The 21446-nt window shown below is 40.5% G+C and overlaps 1 protein-coding gene and 1 long non-coding RNA gene across 5 annotated transcripts in view; one reads left to right on the top strand and one right to left on the bottom strand.

Moving 5' to 3' along the window:
- Window positions 1–21246, bottom strand: part of MEI4 (meiotic double-stranded break formation protein 4) — a 145870-nt gene extending 124624 nt beyond the window's left edge. For all 4 annotated transcript variants that reach the window (XR_014953642.1, XM_031504411.3, XM_085574769.1 and 1 more), the window contains exon 1: window positions 3521–21246. The gene's annotated coding sequence lies outside the window, so the exon portion shown is untranslated. The remainder of the gene's footprint in view (window positions 1–3520) is intronic.
- Window positions 1–21446, top strand: part of LOC146767834 (uncharacterized) — an 80640-nt gene that overhangs the window by 2954 nt on the left and 56240 nt on the right. The gene's annotated exons all lie outside the window — the stretch shown is intronic.

Below are 21446 nucleotides of genomic sequence, written 5' to 3'. Positions count from 1 at the left end.
GTAAGTCAAACGATTTTATTATCTATCCTGTGGTGTATCTGTGTCCTGGTGACAATCAGATAAACGTATTTGCATACCGTATAGATAATAAATATTTCATGGCATTCTATGAGAGGGATTGTACTATTTTAGATTCCTTCCTGATGATGTTCTCATGTTGGCTTCACTGAAAATATTGGTCAGAAGATAATTAAGAAATTAAATGTATTCCTAAAGCAAAACAACAATACTGCTATGCCAGATATGCTATATATAAAGCAATTATAACTATTCATATAATATTCAGGATGTAATGTTTAAGTTCTGATTTACCAACCTTGAAATCCATCCTACCCTGTGAATCTCAATTTAATTTCATTTTCTGTCTTCATTTGCAAACATTTTGTTTTCCCTTGGCACATGAGTCAATTTAATAACCTGATCAAAGATCAGAATTTCCTGTATATATGGACTACAATAATGTATGCCATTTTCCTGAAATTTGTATCAAACCAGAGTAACACTTCAAGAGAGGCACTGCTATATTTCATATCTGAACACTATATAAAATAGTAAGACACCCATTCTCATTATACAGTGACATAAAACAAAAACTAGGCAATAACATTTCCTTGCATCCTCAAAAATGCAAGCTGGCAATCTCTCCTGGGATATGACTAACAGCTTTTCAGCTGGGGGTACTTACTTAATAATGAAATTGTTTCTTTAGCTATTAACCTCTGATGGTATCATTTATTCCCACATTTAGGACACAACAGGGTCTGGTATTGGACACAGAGGAGGAACATGCACTGACACACACTGCAAACAGCCATACCAAACAGAGTCTTTAGGGTGGCTTTAGCTTCCATGTCAACAGCTAGGCAAAAGCCATGTTTTCAGTAGCTGTCAGGAGCTTGTGGCTTCCACAGTCGTTATGAGGAGATTTTCGGAAACATTCAGACACCTGCTCTTCTGAAAAATCTACTAATTGCTTTGGGTGCTGGAAACAGCTTTGGTCTTCTAATGAGCTGCCCCCCTTACATCTTTTCTCAGCCGCAGGGAACAGCAGCTCAAAGGCTGTGCCTTATTCTGCCATTTCTCTGCCATTATGTTCACTCACCCCTTCCCTCTCAAGCCTTTGGTGCCTGTGGTTTACTCCTGTCACAGCTCCTTCCTGTTCCAGCAGTACGTGTGGACTTTTTTATTTTGTGCTTGACCAAGGTATTCCCTTCCTGCTAAATAAAGCCCTCTGGGCATGACTCCAGAACGAGGAATGTCTGTTTGCAAATTACCCTAGTGCTGGGAGACAATGATAGATGACCTCTCACAATATTGGGTGAGGTATTGATTAAAATCATTGATCCCATTTTTGAGTGACTGTTTCACCCAGGTAGAAAGTGAAATGAAAAATCTGTCAGTGTCTGCAAAAGTATTTTTCAGATATATCAGAAGATTTTTTTTTTTTTTGGTTGACCTTTTGGGCTCAACAGGGTTAAAATAATTCATAATATTGTTCATATGTGTGTGAGGGTTTTTGTTTAATTAGTTGCATTTTTAAAGAGCCTTCTTCTATGCAAATAACTTGTTTATTTGCTTGTTTGAGTTTTAGATAGACAAGAGACAACATCACTCAGCCCTTTATTCATGAGCAGCCCTCAGTGACAGGGCCACTGCTCTCCCATGGAGGAAATCCTTTGCAGATGAGACAACAGGACCTTTGAGCATGTTTTCTAAGGCTAGGTCTACACATTCCATACACAGTTTTCCTCTTTTGGAAGAAGCTGTTCTTGTTTTTTTAATGTATGACCACCTAAAGGAACCAGTTATTACTTCTTTGTGTTATTTTACTGGCACATCATTAGTGGCTTGTCTTCTTGACATTAACAGACAATTAAGACTGGATCCCAAACACTAAGTGATAAAAAACATATCACCTTGTAAGTCAGCTGTTAATACTTTCAGACTCACAACCATAACATGTGCTGCTACCTGAAAATAAATGTTCCATAAAAATGTTTTTGCTTCTTTTTGAGCTGCACTGCACACATGCTCTGATAGTATTACAGCTGGTTAGGTGAAGTTATATAATGCCAATCTGTTTCTGAGGGAGCACATAGGCAAATTTCCACCAATGACATGCAAATAGTCATCATCAGAAATTTGCCTATAAATAATGGATTTGGCATTCATGCATGCTAAAGTGGGGTAATGAAGATGCTGGCCTTGGCAGCTGAATTCCTGATGAAATGGAAAAAGGATTCTGTATTTCATTCCAGTAACTGCAAAAGTCAACCGTGTCTTTGGTATCACCTAGGAGGGAGCTATGCATCAGAATAGGTTGCTGGGACAGTGCAACAAAGAGTTTAAATAGACATTTTCAGGCAGAGAACACAGCAGTTAATGAGTTGGCTGAGAAAGTATCACTTCTGCAAAAAATGTGAATGTTGAGAAAATCTTTTCACACTGAAACCAAACAAACCAATCAATGTTGACTCTGTACAAAGGATTTCCTACATGAGAATTGCTCATTTGCCCAATAGCTCCATCTGCCAAAGGACAATTCTACTTTCCTTCTCATTCAGAGTGCTTTGTGACACTTGATATGCTGCTTATGAGACATGCTGTGCAGCAATTCCCCATTAACAAATCGAGAGATCACATTTCACTTTTTGTTGTTCCATAAACTTCAATACATTTAGTATGGTGAAAGAAAACCTTCTTTGTTAAGGTCAGCAACACCACAGTCAGCCTTCAGAAACCACTCCCCTTAGCCCTGCCAGGGAACACTGTGCCTCATTGCCCTCCTTGCCAATAACTCAGGCTGCAAATCATCACTTCGGTTGTTTGAGGCAAACCAGTCCCATCCTTGTGTCCAGTCAGCATTCACATTTTAGCCTCATCCCTAGGCTTCTGAATATTCTTGATTAGTTGACAACAAATGAAAAAGGAAAACATTCTAAGGACTGAAGCATGTGTCACTGGAGTCCTACTTTCTTTATAATACTCCAATCTTTAGAATAAAACCAAGCACATCCCCCCACTGCAGACCCACAATTTGAACATTCACATCTGGAAGTCAGCCATGAACAAGCACAGACAGATCCAATAGAAATGTTAGAATCTATATTATCTCCTCTCCCCTGCTATTATCCCCTAATGCCTGACACAATAGAAGTGTGCAGCAAGTTAATAAAGTTTCTCTGGTTTAGTAAATGAAGAGTCAGAGTTTACTTGTCACCTAGTTAACAAAATGTTAAACAGGAGTTTGGGGCTCTGTGTCCCTGAAATCCCTGATTTTTAGTCCTGTTGATAAAAAGAGAGAAATGTGGCAGAAAGCATAATTCAAGCTGAGCCTCCCCAGCTGGGACATGGGGTTCTCATCTCAGAGTTCTGGCTCCAGAACAAAGCCCAGACTCATCCATTCTGTCACCTGCAATGATTAAGCATTCATACCAGCCCATGCAGCCTGGGAAGGTCATAAAAACCAAGCACACTGTCAACCCATCCCCCTTGGGAGCAACTGCAGACTTCCACTCACCTCTGCCAAAGAAGAAGGAAAGAGATTCCTTGCATAGGCATCTCCATGGTCAACAAACACATCTGGTCACCTCTCACATCACTGTCAGAAAAATATGCTGGCACCAAATGAAAGCAAAAGCCTTTCCTGATCAGACCAATATAGTCTAACAATTGTCTTGTGGTGGATGCCAGAGAGACTCTGAATATTTTGGCAGAAACAGTGGCTTTTTCTAGGTGGGAATCTGCCTACATAGTATTTATGCAAACATTTCCTCACTTGGTCTGTAACCACCCCTTCACAGTGAAGCAGTGCAGCGTTATCGCCAATTCTTTAGATAGTTGTGAGTTTAAAATACTACCACTGCCTAAAATAAAAGGAATTTCAATCACAGTGCTCCCTGAAATGAAAGAGGTGGATGCCAGTTCGACAATTTAAGCTGATAGCTGAGATACTGCCTCTCCAGCATTTTTGGCACCTGGCCTAGGGAGGAAGGAACGAGAACAAAGAACAAAGAGAAAGTAGGGATAAAGGAGAAGAAATGTGATCCAATTCATTTAATATAATGACAGAAATCCCTGGAGGGGACACTGATTTACATCTACAGGCACTTCAGAGCCAGTATTAATAACAGGTACACAGTTGTACAACTGATACAGCTGCTCAAAGAGAGAATGTGACCAAAAGAATTATATCTAGCATAATAAAAACAATCAAGCCTGCAGGTCAGAAATGTAATGGAAGGATAGTAACTGCTGAGCCCAAAATTACTAGCTTGGTTAGCAGCCAAGATAAAGAGTGAGTTTTAAGTTATCTGCAGGTAAAAGTCAGGAAATAGGTATTTCTGTATCCACATCTGAACTGAAAGCAGCAGTGTGTGAAAACTGATCAGCTATGCATGCAGGTATAAAAAATACCTAGACATAAATTTCTGAGCCCTCTGCAAGCACAAGATCAGGCATATAAGAGAACATCATTAGCATATTAGCATCAGCAAAGAACCATTTTTTTGGTCCAGGTATGTATTCCTGATTTAGGCATGGGAGAGAACTGTTTTAAAAAGCCTCAAAGCATTATCTCAAACTGAAGCAGAGCTATGTTCCCAGATTGAAGGAAGTATACTGCTGCAGGTAGGGGAGTGTGGGGGTTTTAAGGACTCAGAAAGTTACTAAGGCACAAAGCTTGTAGGCACTGCTGGGCTGTCTAAGCACCATGTGAATACAGCTAAACCAAGAACATTGCAAAAGCTGAGGAACACGGAAGTATATGAAAGCAAACACTTCAAATCAGCATTTAGCTCACACTTACACCCAATCTAGCAGAACATTACAGAAAATTTAGAATGCCAGGCAGTGTTACTGTTCACAACAAGGAGGTTTGCCTTAGCATACTGGATATTGCAAGCTCTCCACTCAGTGCAAACAGCCTTATGTAATCAAATGCAAAACATTCCCAGGAAAGACCATATTAGTAAATGCATCAAGCAACATGACAGAAGCTGAGCAAAACATTTTGCCACAGAACCCAAACTGGCCAATATAAAAAACTACTAATAACTGGAAAACATGTAATTTAGTAAGCTAAGTAAGAATTGCTTATGGATTATACTGTTGAGACCAACATATTCAGGGCCAAGATGGCAAACAGGAATCATCCGCAACAGCAGTGGTTCCAAATTTCTTACCCTCTGTTGACAGAGACTCTCATTTCCAATATGCAAGAATTAAGCCAAAACAGAAGACACTGAAATGCCTTTGCCCAAGCTGTAAAGATTGCCAAGTATTAGCTGTAGTCTGTCATGACCAGCTAGTGATGTGCCCCTTCTGGAACTGAAATGGCTCAAAAGAAACTGGCCAATGAAAGAAAGGCTCATGTATAATCTCTAAGGAAAGATGTTTTGCTTGTCAGCTACTATAAATATCACTTATTCAGACAAGGTGTGAGATAACAGAGAGAGAATATCTTTCAGACCATTGGTTTTCTCCAGTAATGACCAGGTTCCCTCCATAATATCAAACATGTTGCAGTTCCTGTGCAGGTGGTGTGTTTTCACTTGGTTGATAGGATCACCACAAGCATAAATGCTCAATTCTTCTGGAATGGCCATGGCAGTCTTTCTCTGCTCTTCATCCTCACATTGCTTGGGAATTAAAATCCTGGGAAATGTCCATTTACCAGGATTTAACCAGTAGTGCTAGTTAAAACAGAAATCTATACACATTACACACCATGCACATCAATGCCATGGCAAAAGCAGGTTCAAAATGTAAACCCAGTGAGAGCAAGCTGCCCACAGAAACATGGGATACTGCTTCGGGCCATGGTGCCTCTGCATACCAGAGCAAGCCACGCTATTTTCAGTGACTTCCTGTTTTTAATTTGCCATTATTTGTCTTCTAGTAATTTCTATACAACTCTTTTTAAGAAGGATTAATCTCCCTGAACACCTTCCCTTGTTTTTTACAAATGCAGATATTCACAATCAGTTAAAGCAACCTGCCTGTGCTCCGTGCAGAGATAACTGATATGTTCTGTACCGTTACCCTAATCTGAATCACTGTTGAACAGTGATTTAATATTTTAATGTAATCTTGTACACACCTACAATAAGCAAATGCATTTAGAAATAAAAAATTGTTTCAAAGTGCCACCAACTGTTGTTTTTGCAAACTGCAGTTCAAAGAATGTATTTTTAAAATGCTTCTACTGGATGTTTTAACATTTATGGTGTAGCAAACAACTTAAAAGAACAAGTGCACATTATCCTTTCCCCAAGCTAGACAAGCAGTAAATCCCATTACAATATCTCCCCTATGGTTGGGTTTCAAAGGCAACATAATGCAGTATACCAAACACATCTCTTTGTTTATAAAATTCTGTATTTCATATTTGTTTTAATGACAAGTCAATTTTCAAAACTTTCAAGAAACCTCCAAAATTATATGAGAGAACCAAGCACTAGAAGTTTGCATTGCTTTTTAAATATGTCTATTATTAGTGATGTATGAGTTCCTAAGCACTGGGTGTGTGCTAAGAACAACACGCCCTAGTGGTCTTTCATCTCCTCAAACTTCCAGTCTTCTCAAAATTTGCTTTCTGAAGTTCTCTCACCTCCTGAATTTTGCTTTCTCCTTATTCAAGCTGGACTTCTCACAGTAAGAAACTCTTTTATGATCTGCTGACAGTAAGCAAAGAAGCAGGATCATAAAGTTTACCAGGAAAGCAGAGTGGTACAAATCTCTTGGTGCCACAGACAGGGTAAATAATCACAAAAGTTTGTCGTGAGAGAGTCCTCCAGGAGGCTGAATGGTTACAGCTCCCAGTGAGCTGATCTCCATAAATAAATCAATTCTGTTTGCTTGCTGTAATTTTATGAAATGCATCAACTATTAAACAAATCAATGTGACCCCAAAGATTTCTTGGCTTAATATCTTATTATTTTGGGGCTATAGGCTGATTAGAAATTTGAATAATTTTCTGTAATAGCATCTGCATTATTTGAATATGCCAGATTGTGAACACAAACCTTTATATTTCTCCAGTGCTTTATTTGCCAGCAATGATGATAATAAAATTAACAGCCTTTCCTTGCTTTTGCTGATACCATTTAGCTTTTTCCAGAGAGGTCAAAGTAGGCATTTTACTGGTTGGAAATGAAATGTGTTTGAGTTATTCAACTATTGACTGGTGGGAGCATTCATTTCAGTGAAGAGTAAATTACTCCAATGCTCTCAGTCCAAATTGATCCAACAGAATGAGACCCCCTTTGAAGTCTGAACTCCTCCACAATTTTTCTTTCAAATGTGCAGCTCTGAACCCCTGTAGATGTAGTGGGTAATTGGCGCTGATTGATTTCTGAATGTGCAGATGGAAGAACAGGGAGAGGAATGACACAATGACATGAGAGGATACAAAGTTCAAGAACACCCTAGGCATGTGCCAAGGAGACTTTTTCTAAAAGCAATAATATGACTGCAAAAAAGCCAATGAGGAAGAAAAAAAAAATCAAAGATATAGCTAAAAGGTGAAGCAAAGAGATTGTAGCCAGGAGGAAACTGTTGGTGAGATGGCTAGAGGAAGGAGGAGTTTTTAGCAAAACAGCACACGCTCAAATGGAGATGAAGCAGAGTGCAGAATTGTAGACGTTCCTAACCATATAGAAAAAATCTGCTCAATTTGCTGTTCTGAGAAGGACTCCAAAGCAGACCATATTGACAAAACAGTAGACATCTGAATCACTGTCAGTTCTTTTTTCTTAATAAAGGTTTTTAAAAATACAAATTAAGAAAAGCAGTAACTTATGATATCCACAATTTTCCTTACATGAGGAATTTGAGTTTTTTAGATTAGTGCAAAGGTTTGAAATATTTTCTGACTGCTTTGAATTATTAGAAATATCCAGGTTCTCAAAGCCATCATTGCCTTACTGTCACCATAGTAAGAAATGCCTTTATTTCCATCCGCTCTTTTACAAGTAACTGAGTTATTATCAGCTACATAAATCTCAAGTGTGGTACACTATGACTTCCTACTTTTGCCTGGTCTTACAGCATAGTTCTGACTCTGATTACCACTGCCATATGAAAGTATTACATTAAATAAAAATAAGGCTGGAATTTGCAACTTGCATTCCAAAAGTGATTGAGAACACAATCTCAGAATGACAATTGCCAAACAGAACAAAATCTTGAGAATTTGCAGGGTAAAATATCATGGTCCCATACTATGGAGGTTTTGCATTTTTGTTTTCCTTTCTAGTTTAGTTCTAATAAAACTCAATTATGATTCATTAAATGACACTTCTGGTATCAATTTAAGTGACAACAAACAAAGCTTATATGGTTTTCCTTAATGGGGAATAAATCTGAATTTTACAGAGATGCAGCCAGAGCCTACTGCCCCTATTCAACATTGCTTTATAAGAAATACATATTTTTAATTTCCCTTGTTTCCTGATCAATTGCTTTGGCATCCTTTTCCCACTTCAAAATGAATTAGTCTCACCATTCATTAACACAATGTTGAATAGCAGTGCTTCCTTTTATAACAAATCAGCATTACTGTAATGTGCAGTGTGGGTTGAGTCTCATTTACATTAGGATGCTTTATACCATTCCAACAAGAGAGACATCTTTATAGGGAAAATCTAATGTCTGCCACAGATCCTTAGTTGCAGGGGCAACCAGACTGAGGCAGCCTCCCTGGTTTTTGCTGCTGCAGCAGAGACTCTGAGGTGCAGCACCAAGCCCTGTGTCCTGCCCCAGCACAGACAGCGACAGCACTCGCCAGCACACACCAGGCTCTCTGCATGTGCTGTTGGCTGGATGCTGACCCCCACATTCCTCTTATCAGAGAGACTGTGAGTCTTTCATTCTCACTAATGAGGAGCAAGACAGGGTGAACAGGTTTGGGACTCCGCTGAGACTCCCACATCACAAAAATGCATTTTGCACCATACTATTTGTCACATCAGCCATCAGAGAGGTTGTTATCAGACAGAAGCTGAACTCAAATATTACTTCAAGCTAATTTCCAAAGTTTTGAATTTCTGACTTTTCCACAACAAATGAAGCAATTCTTTACTTCATCACTGATTATTCCAAACTCGCTTCTGTTCAAGTGGCCAAGTATCCTTTAAACCCAATATAAATCTCATACTATAAACCTCTTAATTTAACTTTCCTCATGGCTATTTGAGGAGCAAATAAATATCCCTCTGCTTTTCAGAAAAATGCCTCTGCAATTAAACCTTTTATTAAATCCTTAGATTAGTAAGAGCTGTACTGTCATATGAATACTCTATTAGCATGAAAAAAAAAATAGAAAAAAAGGCATGGAACATTCCCGCTAAATGAAAATTCTTATGAAGATCATAGAATCCACGGGGCTTGCCTAGCACAAAATGAATCTTTATCAAATTGCATTGCCTAATTAATAGAACAACAATAATAATAGCAGAATTGCAACATTTGGCTTTCATACATGCTAAGGCAAAATTTTGCCTTGATCAGTAATTTAGCCAGATTTGTTTTAGTCCATCAGTTTTGTTTTCCAGCACATTTTATCCCTCCTGTGACTGATCTTAAGGGGTGAAAAGTTTGCTGTTTCCATTCATGCTGTCTGTTAATGTTTTCTGCTGGGTTCTTCCATATTCCTGGTAACCCCTCATATTTTTTACTTCATTAGTTCAATCCCTTTTTTCTCTAATTCCTGTGTTTTTACAATAATTCATTCTGAAAGCTAAACAGCACACTGCCGAAATCAGGTCACCCTTATTTTGTTAAATTCTTCTGGGATTTTAATACATATGGTGCTTCCTCCTGCTCCCGTTTATCTACAATACTTAAAAGGGCAGGTCGATGTCTTCACTGCCTTGATTACTAAACCTACCTTTCCAAATTCAGTCATCACTATTTATTAATCCCTCGTGGCTGTGTCCAGAAATCTTTCTGCATTAATACAAAGAAGCAGAGAAATGCTGGCAGGAGTAGGATCCTCTGGAAGTCATCCAGCCTGACATCCTCTGGAGAGCACAGCGGTGCCAGCGCTGGGTCAGGTCAGCCTGTGGCTTTGCCTTGCCAATGCAGCAAGGGTAGACACAGCTTCCCTTTGAAATTGTCCCCTACCTTGCTTCCATGGATTAGTTTATAAAATATAAAGAGTACATCTGCAATTTACTAGTTAGCAGCTAGGCTATGTATGTGTATTTTAAAATAAAATGTGTGGCTCTGATTTTATATGAGTTCTTATGCTAACCATCATAATAATGAACAATAGATTTTTCCCTTCTTCTTTTGTGACTGCCTTTCACATATATTTATATATATATATATATAAGGATATATGTACATACCATATATCTGATATCTATTTATATCTGTCAGTTCTCTTGCACTAGCTTAAAGTGGCATAAGAGAAACAACTTAGGAGAATGGTATAGGAAGAACTAATGAGACTGAGAAGTCAAATATCAGAAAATAGAAGCAGGAGAGTACAAAGATTTAAAGACAGCAGGTCTGCTTAACCAGTAGAAATGGGTTAAGAATGAACCTTGACTGCAGCCTATCTGATTGAAGGCTATAAAGAACTATACTGGCAGAAGTCATTTGATACCAAGGACTCTTTAACTTAATGGACAGAAGCATGGAAGAACCAACTGTTGGACACCTAAGGCATACAAGTTCATGCTAAAAAGAAGACAGATATTTTTACCAGATTTTTACCAGCATTTCACCAATGGAATAGACTAAGAAGAGATCTGGAAGAATGAATTGGAATACGACAGAATATGTGATCTGCTGAAGATCTCTTGTGTCCCTGAGGATTTTTCTGTTTTTTCTCCTGCTATCTCATCTGGGCTGATAAAATATATTGCTTTCCTTCGTTCTCTAAGACATGATTCTTGCTCCAGTCACAAATTCATGAGTCAGAGTACTGGTTGGTAAAATTGTGTGGCCTGTAGTTATTGGTAGAGATCCTTAACACTTCTTGGGTCTTTAAAAATCTGCTACTTTTTTCTGCTTGCAATAGGTGGATGCTCAAATTCTTTAGCAAGTTTCAAATATTCAAAAAATGCTACCCGGTATGTAAGTAGTGTGGGTGGAATTTAATTGTAAATTTACATAGTAACATTGCTTAAATGACAGCAGCTTTTAGTCCTTATTTTGTCAAGATATGGTTTTGATCCTTGAAATAATTTGCTGTTAATTTTCTATATTTTCACATTTCTGGCTTTTGGGGTAACCCACACAAAACTCACCCTACAGAGACATATCTATTTGCAAATCACCTCCATCTGAATATGATATAATTTAGTGAAGCTACTGCTTGTATAAGCTACTATTATCAAGATGCAAAGACTGAAATTATCTAAAACTGTTTGATAAATATCCTCAAATTTCTCTGTTTTCCTTCATCTGGCTGTGCCCACCAAGTGTTCTTAAAATTACAAAAAGTAAAACTGTGCCCTTTAGCTTCAAATATATCCCAGTATAGAGACTTTGACAACAGAGTGTTAGAACCATTTTATCAAATCCTCCTGTCTCAAGGTCATATTAAACATGCTTATGATTAGACATCCAAGTGACTTATTTCTTCATTTCCCTGTCTTTTCAGAAATGTGATTGGCAAACAATTGGAAATTTCCGATACATGAGCAAATGTCAGAGGGGCTGAAAACAGTTAACCTTTTTTTCAGGGCAGATCTTTTTCAGCCCATATGATCCTTGATAAGCAGCACTCTGACTCTTTTAAATAAAAGCAGAATTGAATACAGAAAAGGGAGTGAGAAGACAGCAGATGATTTTAAAGTATTATTAAAATCTCCAAAACAAATTTAACCCACTCCCTTTATTAAGCAAAGGAGGATATCTAAATGTGCTTTAATAATTACAATGAAAGGAATCCAAGAAAGATAATGCAAACAACCATCAGCTTCCAGGAATAGCTTTCTTCATACTGTTTCAGCCAGATATTAGGCTGTCAACATCCGGCTGACCCATGTTTCATGGCTCCTCAGAGGATGATGCCTCAGAGGACTTTGTGTACTTACTGGCAATCAAAATGTCAAAGATTGAACAATGCTACCAAAATTCTTTTTTTTTTTTTTTTTTTTTGAAAAGGGAACTACTGAACTCTTGCAGGTCTCTCTCAGAACATGAAACTAAAAATTCATTTTCTCAGGAATTTACAAAGTGTAAATGTAAATGTGAGATGTAGGAAGTGGGAGCACTGCTGAGGTTTTATCAGATTCATTTTCAGAATAATGTAAAAGAGCAATCTACATTACTGGGTTTGTCACCACTGCTCCAAAGGTCATTGATAGGGCAGCACAGCAGAAGACAAGAGTAAATTAACTCCTAATGTTACATATAGTACTAAACCATTAAAAAGTCTGCTGAGGCAGGAAACATACCCCAATAAAAGATATTTCCAATAATAAATGCTAATATTTGCACTACAGCCAAAGGAGGGAGAAAGAGGTCTGGAAAGTCACTGATAATAGAAGTCCTGTCTGCCATGACCAGGTGCTTAAAGTTTTATATTAAGTGTATGCATCTTAGGCAGAGGTTAGGCAGATTCACTTAAGATGAGATGTCCAATTCTTATAATCAAACTTTAAGTAAGATATTATCCTTTAAGGAGACTTTGGAGAAATTAATCTTTTAGGGCAGGTAAGAAACAGATGCAGAAAGGAAAGAGTAATCATGTTCTCTATTTCTCAAAACCCCAGTCTTTAGGAACACAATTTCTAGCAGGTTTGGGTGTTTTCCCCCTTTTATCTCTATAACTTAAACGTCAGAGCTGCAACAGAAGCAAACAACCAGTTGCACATTACATCTTAATAGTCTGTTTTACATTTGTTTATTTCTCACTTACTTGCACAAGGTAAACAAGGGACAGTTCTTATCTTTAAAATAAAACATATAGCAAGACTCAAGCAGAAAATGAGGAACCTTTATATTTTGTGGGTTCTGGTTGATCTTATTTTGAACTGTCCACTGTGCTGATCATGTCAGTTTATGTGGATCAGTCATTTGTCACTGTATTTGGTTTGCATGGCAAGGCTTTGGTAGCAGGGGGACTTCTGTGAGAAGCTGTTAGAAGCTTATCCTGTGTCCAGCAGAGCCAAAACCAGCCAGATCCAAGACAGACCCACTGCTGGCCAAGGCTGAGCCCATCAGTGATGGTTGTAGTGCCACTGGGATAAGGTATTCAAGAAGGGAGAAAAAACCCTGGGGATTTGCAACTGTAACAGAACAGGGTGAGAGAATATGTGAAAAAATTTTACATTAAGCAACATCAGTGATGGTGGAGAGAGCAGAGGTGCTCCAGATGGCAGAGTAGAGATAACAACTCATTGAAGTCCACAGTGGTGCAAATTTCTACCTGCAGCCCCTGGAGGACCCCACATTGGAACAGGTGGATGCAGCTGAAGGAGGCTGGGACCCCATGGGAAGCCTGTGCTGGCGCCAGCTTCTGGATGAACCCATGGACCCATGGAGAGAAGCCTACACTGGAGTAGGTTTGCTGGCAGGACTTGGGACCTTGTGAGGGATCCATGCTGGAGCAGGGTGTGCCTAAAGGATTGCACCCTGTTGGAAGAGATCCATGCTGGAGCAGTTTGTTAAAAATCGCATCCCATAGGAAGGACTCACATTGGAGAAGTTCAGAGAGGATGTCTCCCATGGGAGGGACGCCACGCTGAGTGGGGGAAAAGTGTGAGTTCTCCCCTGAGGAGGAAGCAGCAGCAGAGGCAATGTGTGATGAACAGACCGCCAACCCCATTCCCCATCCCCCTGCATTGCCTGGGGGGAGGAGGCAGAGAAATCAAAAGTGAAGTTGAGCCCAGGAAGAAGCAAGAGCTGGTGGGGAGTTTTTTTTTAAATTTGGGGTTATTTCTCATTACCCTACTCTGATTTGATTAGCAATAAATTAAACTGATTTCCCCAAGCTGAGTCTGTTTTGCACATGACAGTAACTGCTTGAGTGATCTCTCTCTGCCCTTATCTCAATCCACAAGCCTTTCATTATATTTTCTCTCCCCTGCCCAGCTTAGATCTTGACAGTGACTTCTGAACTGTACAGATGAAAAACAACACAAGAGAAGATATTAATAGCTACTATTGACAGAGAGTTTATTCCAAGCCACTCAAAGTGTAGAATCAGGACCCTCAAAGCTATTTTCATAGTAGCAAATATGGTGTCTCTGCTCAAAAGAATTGCAGTCTGAGATTAGCACTAGCAGAGGCACACAGGTAGGAAAAGATCAGCAAAGAAAATACAACCAAGAAGAATAAGGTAGCAGTCATAGTTTAATCAACAGCCTGACTCTTGTAAAGAGTGCTTTGTTGGCATCACAGCAAGGGAGGATTTTTACCCTTTATAATGAGGATATCTGTACCTGCTACAGGAAACTTGTCTCAAGCCTGGGAGGGCATGAAGATGTCTAACTGAAATTGAATAATACTCTGGGAGGGGCCAGCATCAGAAGCTAGTGGGAGGCAGTAATTAACCTGAATATGTGATGAGAAGTAGATGAACTACCAAAGGCTTTGAAAGTCATGTAAAGAAAATGTGCTTGTTAGTGAGGTATTAATGGAGCAATGAGATAAGCAAAAGGATGCACAAAGAAGGGATGAAGAGAGAAGAGGGTCATGGCCACAACAGCAGGCTATGAAATTGTATGGTAGTATTTTAGGTAGGTATAATACAACTTCCAAGACCAGAAAAACATAGCTGAAACATTATAGAAGCCAGGATGGCAGTTTTAGCAATTAAACCTCCCTAGATTCAAGCTGCTCTTAAGTGGAGGCAACTTGGGCAATAAGATAACTTCACCTGAGTATTTTCTAGACTCTTAGATGGGGGTTTATGGCTTTGGAGTGTAGAAATCCCCTAGGATTTAGGGCTCTGTTTTAAACATGACAGAGGCTGTGGGTCTTGACAGGACATGCTATATATTCTCCCTCCTCCTTCCCAAGGACAGTAGTGGGAGCAGAGTGAGGGCACCGAAGGTCAGGCTCCCATGCAGATGTGTTCTAAGCTGCAGGAGCAAGATACAGAGAAGGTAGTAAAGCAGTTTTGAAATTAGGGGGAGAAAGTTCATCATTAGGATGAAAGTCATGAACTTTAATGGGGATGTGGAGACAGATCTGGGACAAGTCCAAAAATGTTTGAGAATAATAAGAAAAGCAAGAAAAACCCAGAGAGAGCTGCAGACTGCTTTTTCTTTTTCTTTTTCTTTTTTTTTTATTTGTTTGTTTGTTTTTAATAATAGATGCATATTTTTATAGTAATTGGAAAGAAGCAGATTGCTTTGGTATGGAAGCCTTGGTTTGCTCTTAAAGAGATGAACTGTGCACCCAGTGTGTACCTCTGCAGAGCTGCTAGAGTGAAGAGATGGAACTATGGAGAGTAAAAATTGGGGAAGGGACATAGCAGGATTTGCCTAAGGAAAGAAACAGAAATCCATGAAATTCACAACTGGAATTTAAAAGCTACAAAATAAAATTATCTGATTCTGCTTCCACAAACACAGACATGACCATCTGGCAAATAAGAAAAAGTCCACATCTCAACTTTTTAAAAATACATTAACATTAAAGGCTACATTTAGAAGCAAAGGTATTTTTTGGATCAACTCAAAACCTCTTTATGGGCCTGTTCTACCTGAGATCTGAATCCTTCAAAACTGACTTCTTCCTGTAATGAGAATTAAGACATACCCTTTTAAATATGATAAAGATCCCATCTATCTTTTACAGTTAAGTATTCCCTTTCCCAGTAAATAACTCTAAACATGAGACGTTAAAACATGCACTTTCACAGCTTCTATTAGGATGGTTAGTTAAACGATCTTTGGATAATGAAAAGACTGGGAAATAAGAAAAGATCTATGAAGAGATGCACAGTTGGGACAATGCTGATCCAGGCTGCTGATCTGGCTCTGTAGTTCTACTTGGTTACTTTGACAAAAGCTAGATGAGACACATTCTGCTTCACGTAGTGGGATGCATGAATACCTTGTGTTTGGAAGAAGCCTCAAGTGACACAATTTTATTTACTTACCTTTTCTGGGCCTTTGTTCTCTTCCCTAAAGAGCTATCCATAGAGCACTGGTGGATACTGATGGCCCCTGCTGACTCAATTTTTTTAGTAGATTCACTCATGGATTTCACATGTTGCAACATGCAGACCACCAGTTTCATAACAGCCTCTCTCCAAGATCAGATTATGTTATATTTAATTGGTTTACAGAAACTGTCCCTTGTGACCAGAATGAGATCTTCTGCTGTGCTCTACCTTGCAAAGTGCTGCTGAGAGTGACTGTATGTACCCTGACTCTCTCAAAGGGCCTCTTGACCTTGCAAAGCTCTGATATTTGGATGATGCTATGATCATTCACTACTGCTTTAGTCTTGCTACACTAATCTGCTGATGAAAGTAGGCCTACATGACCTTTGTAGCATTCAAAACTGCTTCTGTTCCTGAATTTCAGCAGGTTCTAAGGAGCATCTCTCCGTAAGCCTCTTGCTAAGCAGAACAGACAACTAAATTTTGCAATTAAGTCTCATACTGCAAAAGAAACTGTCAACTAGTAAACATCCTAAAAGGACTCAAATTAATGGATGATGCATTTTATTAAATTAGCAGCCCAAATCTGCATGCCAGCAAAAGCTCCTAGCTTCTGATTACCTCCGGGAACAAAGACTAGAGCATGCTTATAAATAGTGGCAGTGGGCTTAGCATATGTTACCTTCTTTCCTAGATAAATATTAATTAGCCATGCAGAAGAAGCAGATCTCTAATAGGAAGAAATCTTTGTAGCTCCCCTTAAATCAATGTTGACGTGATAATTTCACAAAAAAAAGACTTGATTCCTAATTTTCAGCAGTTTTACTTTGCAGTGATTCACTGCATTGCACAAGTTTTCATCAAGATTTCTGCATTAGTAGCTTGTTGCTTTAAAATGTCTGCAGACTTTTTTTTTTTTAACACAAAACTCAGTGTTTTATTTCTGAAAACTTGATATTTAAGACCCCTTTGAAGTAAACTCTGGATTCCGAAAGGAGACCTTTAGAGATTCCAGCCTCTAAATCAGAGAGAAAGACTGGAACATACTAAAGTGGGACAGTGCTTTAAAACTGATATAGGTCCATATCTGAAAGCAGAGAATTTATCTTCTGACAGATCTGAGCAGATAAGAAAATTAGACCTTTTTTCATCTGAATCCCTACAAAGCATAAATGCATTGTACTTTCCCTTAATGCTGAACAGGTGCTAAAGGTTATGCCATTGACTTTTATTCCTAGACAGCTGTACCTTTATGTCATACTGTCATGGCTATTTTCCACAGATCATTCCCCAATGGATATGAATGAATTTTATAGCAGGTTATAATCCACCCATAGTATAGCAGATAGGTAAAAATCCCTTCAGGTATATAACAGGAGACAGCTTGAACTGGAGGGATGATCACTGAGCCAGATCCTCTGGCACCAAAACAGGCTTTTGCACTGATTTTAGTGTGAATTACAGGCTCCAGCAGCCCTTTTAACACTAGTAGTCAATTCTTCTGATTTGTGACAAAGCAGAAGAATTATGCCCAGTGTTCAAGGAGAGGAGATGGGGCAGGATTTAAGTGGTTTCCTGTACAGTATCTCCAGGAACATAGTTAAAAATCAAATTCCTCGTAGATGAATGAGGAACAGACACCAACTCAACTTCTACCTCCATGAACTGAAATGTGTGAGGATCAGTGCAATGAAAGGAGATTAACTGCTAGAGACACTGTAAGGGAGGACTGGAGGAGTTGTTTTTGCTTAACCTCAGTTGCCTACTCAGGGTAATTGAATGAGCTTTGGAGGGCATCTGAGTGCATTTTTCAGCAACTGTGCCTGACCAATATGGGTTGAAAAACTCAGTGCGTATTTATGCCTCCTGAGCCAACGTGCTTGTTTCTTTGTCTGGATCCTTAGAGTAAAAATCAAAACTAGGCCCAGCTGTCCCTTATAATTAAATTTCAGTAACTCAAGCTGAATGATTTTATTTTGACTAGTGACTTAAAAGTGATGGCATTTAAATGGTCTTAGCTGTATTTCAAAGTTAACACTGAGAAACTTCACACAGACTTTAGTGTTATTTGCCTGTTGGCAAACTCAACAAAATACCACTGTGTTGATTCACATAGCAAAGGTTATCTTTGCTAACAGAAGGACTCAGAATTTCATTATTTTAAATACGAGTATGAATCTCATCACAGTGCAGGAGGCTACAGATGCCATTACACACACCTTACCAACTAAGTCAAGAGCAGAGGTGAAGTTTATATTGTGCACTGAGCTCCATGTTCAAATATACCTAAGATACAAGAGCTAAAACCCACACGACATTATCTGTGGCCAGGACAGATCTGACTGTACAATGAGGAATTTTCTTTTCTGCACTTAGGTTTGTTTCTATGCGTCTGTCTTCTCCCTCTAATTTATTTATAAGATATTTACGCCATGCATGGGCAGTCTGTGAAGCAATAAACCAATAATAGTCTCAGTTTTCATTGCAGTTTCTATATTTGCGTATTTTAGTACATCAGAATCTGGATATAAGAAGTATTAACAGTCTTATGGCAGCAGAAAGAAATTAATTTTATGCCTGCTTCTGCACAGAAGCCAAAAGCTTCAGGAAATAAGATCTCTTCTCATAAGCATCTTTTCAGATCCAGTTAGGAGAGGAGAAAATAAACAATGAAATGCAAGCTTCTGGGCGACAGCCCAGTAGTGAGATATAATCATTCACGTGACAATACATATGATACACAATACGTGTCTGACTGGCACTCCAAGACTCCAGTACTTATTGATGATCCAGGTAGAATCTGGTGCTTTCTTCAAGCCTTGGCCCTTGGAAGTCCAGTTGTGACAGGGGACTATGTGCAGCCTGGCAGAGCAGAGAGGAAGAGCGGTCTTCTAAAGCCTGAGCACCCCTTGTTGTGACACAAATCATGGAAGCAGCATGCACAGCCTGAAGGAAGCAGCAGTTCCAGTGCCTGGGTGAGGACATGTTTTTGGCATGCCCCTCCAGCAGTGACGTGCAGCACCATGACACGGACCGCTGTTACGAAGCTGGCTTTACTCTCTTCCTGCAGCTCTTCATAACCCAACTCTGAAGCCTCAGAGAGAAGCATGGGGAATACTTACTGAGCCTGCCCAGGAAGACCAGGTGGTCCTTATGGGAAGTCAGATGAGCCGAGGTCACCACAGCTAGACCTGTCATGCCGGGTGAACATTTTGCTGACAACTTGCAGCAGTGCTACAGAAATGAGTGAGAAACCAGCAAGCACAATGGAAGAAAACGAATGAGGAAGGAAAAAAAATCATCTTCTTGGCAAGACAAGGAGGGAAGCAATGAACAATAATTACTGATGAATAATGACCCAGAATTAATGGAGAAGGGCAACAGCAAAAGCTTTGCACAGAACACAAATATTTTAAAATGAGGATAAACAGTGACATTAATAGGGTGGCCAGAATTTATTACCCATTCACATAACACTTGTCTACACTATACACTGTGGCTGATGGCAGTGGCTAGATCTAGAACATTGCCCTTGGAGGCTCTATAATTTTATCAGAACAGCCTTTGCACAAGAGGCAAGCTATTCCAAAACTGAATGAAGGGCTAGGTTTTCCTCTTGTTATTATTGGTATTTTAAATTTAAATTCCTCTCTGATATGTAGCCCTATTTGGGAAGAATGTTGAGCAACAGAGGCTTGAGGGCAGTTGCCAACTTAAGCACAACCAAATTAAGCCAGAAATGCTGAGCAGAAGTGAAAGCAATATCACACTGTATTAGGAGCCAGGATTATAAAATCTCTGCCCATCAAAGAGATCAGAAGAATGCAGACAGCTCTGTATTATTGTTTTTAATGCAGTAAAGTCTAGAGACTCCAACCAATTACCAGGCACCAAAAGGAGGTGGTGCTTTCTTGAACACAAGGAAGCACCACAAAATAAAAACATGGAAACAAACCAAACCCTATCTCCATGCTCTTTTGGGAAAACAGAAAGCCACATTGCCATTTTGTCTTCCTGTCAGTTCTGTGAATGTAAATGTAGGCAATCCTTGACTGCCACACTTTAATCCCATCTTCCCCTACCTCATTTCTTGAGAGTCTAACTAAAGATCTAGGACAGATTTTACAAAATCTCAAGCACCACCACTGTTTGTGGTTTTTTTTTTTTTTTTTTTTTTTTTTTTTTTTTGTGCAGTGGTTTCTCACTCTGTCCATGAGCTCGACGTCCCAGGCAGAACACTGCAGTGCCTGCCCCTGTGTGGTGCTGAGCATAGCCCAGGAAGGACGGGGCCACACGGAAACTGATGGCTTTCTCATCACAGAGGAAAACAGCCAGGAGGAGATGACCAAGAGGGAACTGCTGAGAGTTTACAGCTAGCTTAGACATGGATATGTGCGTGGAGATGTGCACAAACATGCTTGCAGATTGAAAATGCTTGTCTCAACTTTGTTGTGGTATTTCGGGAGATTTAGTGGGGTTGGAGCATAGGCATTTCACCGAGCTTGGAATTATCCTGACCCAGCAAAAAGCAAGCTCGCACTCCCTCTGTGTGCAAAACTTTCCTGCGGCTGCTGAGAACAAACGCTGGCAGGAGCTGCGGGACCTGGACAAACGTGTGCTCCCGCTGCTCCTGTCCCCGCCTGCCGAGCAATGGAAGAGCCTGTGGGGCACATCAAGGCTGCTCAAGCGCGGGCGTGCCCCTCCAACCGCACCAGAAAAACAAAGGAAAAAAGAATATAAAAGAGAAAAATGGATTAGAAAGCCTAAGCCCAGAAGACACGGGATTACTAGAAGTGTAAAGCACGCGATGTGATTCGGTGGGCCGCGCACCTCTACTGCAGCGGGGCTTGCGGCGCTGCGCAGCCCCTCGCCCGGCGCTCAGGGCGGGCGGTCCCGAGGTGCCTGCCCGCTCCGGCAGCGCCCCTGTCCCGCACCATCTCCCTCGCTCCGGCCCTTCCCGCACGGCCAGCTCCGGCACCGAGCGGCACTCGTAACGCCGCCGAGGGACGTGGCGGAGGGCAGCATACCCCGGCCCCGCCGGGCTCCCTTGGGAGCCTGGCATCGCCCAGCCCCACGGCGTAGCGGGCACGGTTCAAGATAAGATGGGAACAACGGCAGGACCAAGTAGCTCCCGCATCCGCCCGCGCCGTGGCAGCCCTCGTCGGGCTGGAAGAGGAGGGGCTGCTCCTCGGCTGGGCGGGGGACGAGCTCGGGCTCCTCCCGACGCCTGCAGGGGCCAGGCGGGGGGCCGGCGGTGGGGCGGTGCGCGGGGCCGGAGCGGGCTGAGCCCCCCCCGTCGGGCGGCTCGTGGGTGCCGGAGGGAGGGCCAGGGGAGGCGGCGGCGGCTCCTCCTCCGCGGGCAGGCGGGCG

The sequence above is a fragment of the Lonchura striata genome, chromosome 3 (assembly GCF_050655825.1).
Source record: "Lonchura striata isolate lonStrDom1 chromosome 3, ASM5065582v1, whole genome shotgun sequence".
Classification (NCBI taxonomy): Eukaryota; Metazoa; Chordata; class Aves; order Passeriformes; family Estrildidae; genus Lonchura; species Lonchura striata.
This window is presented reverse-complemented; position numbering and strand designations above follow the sequence as displayed.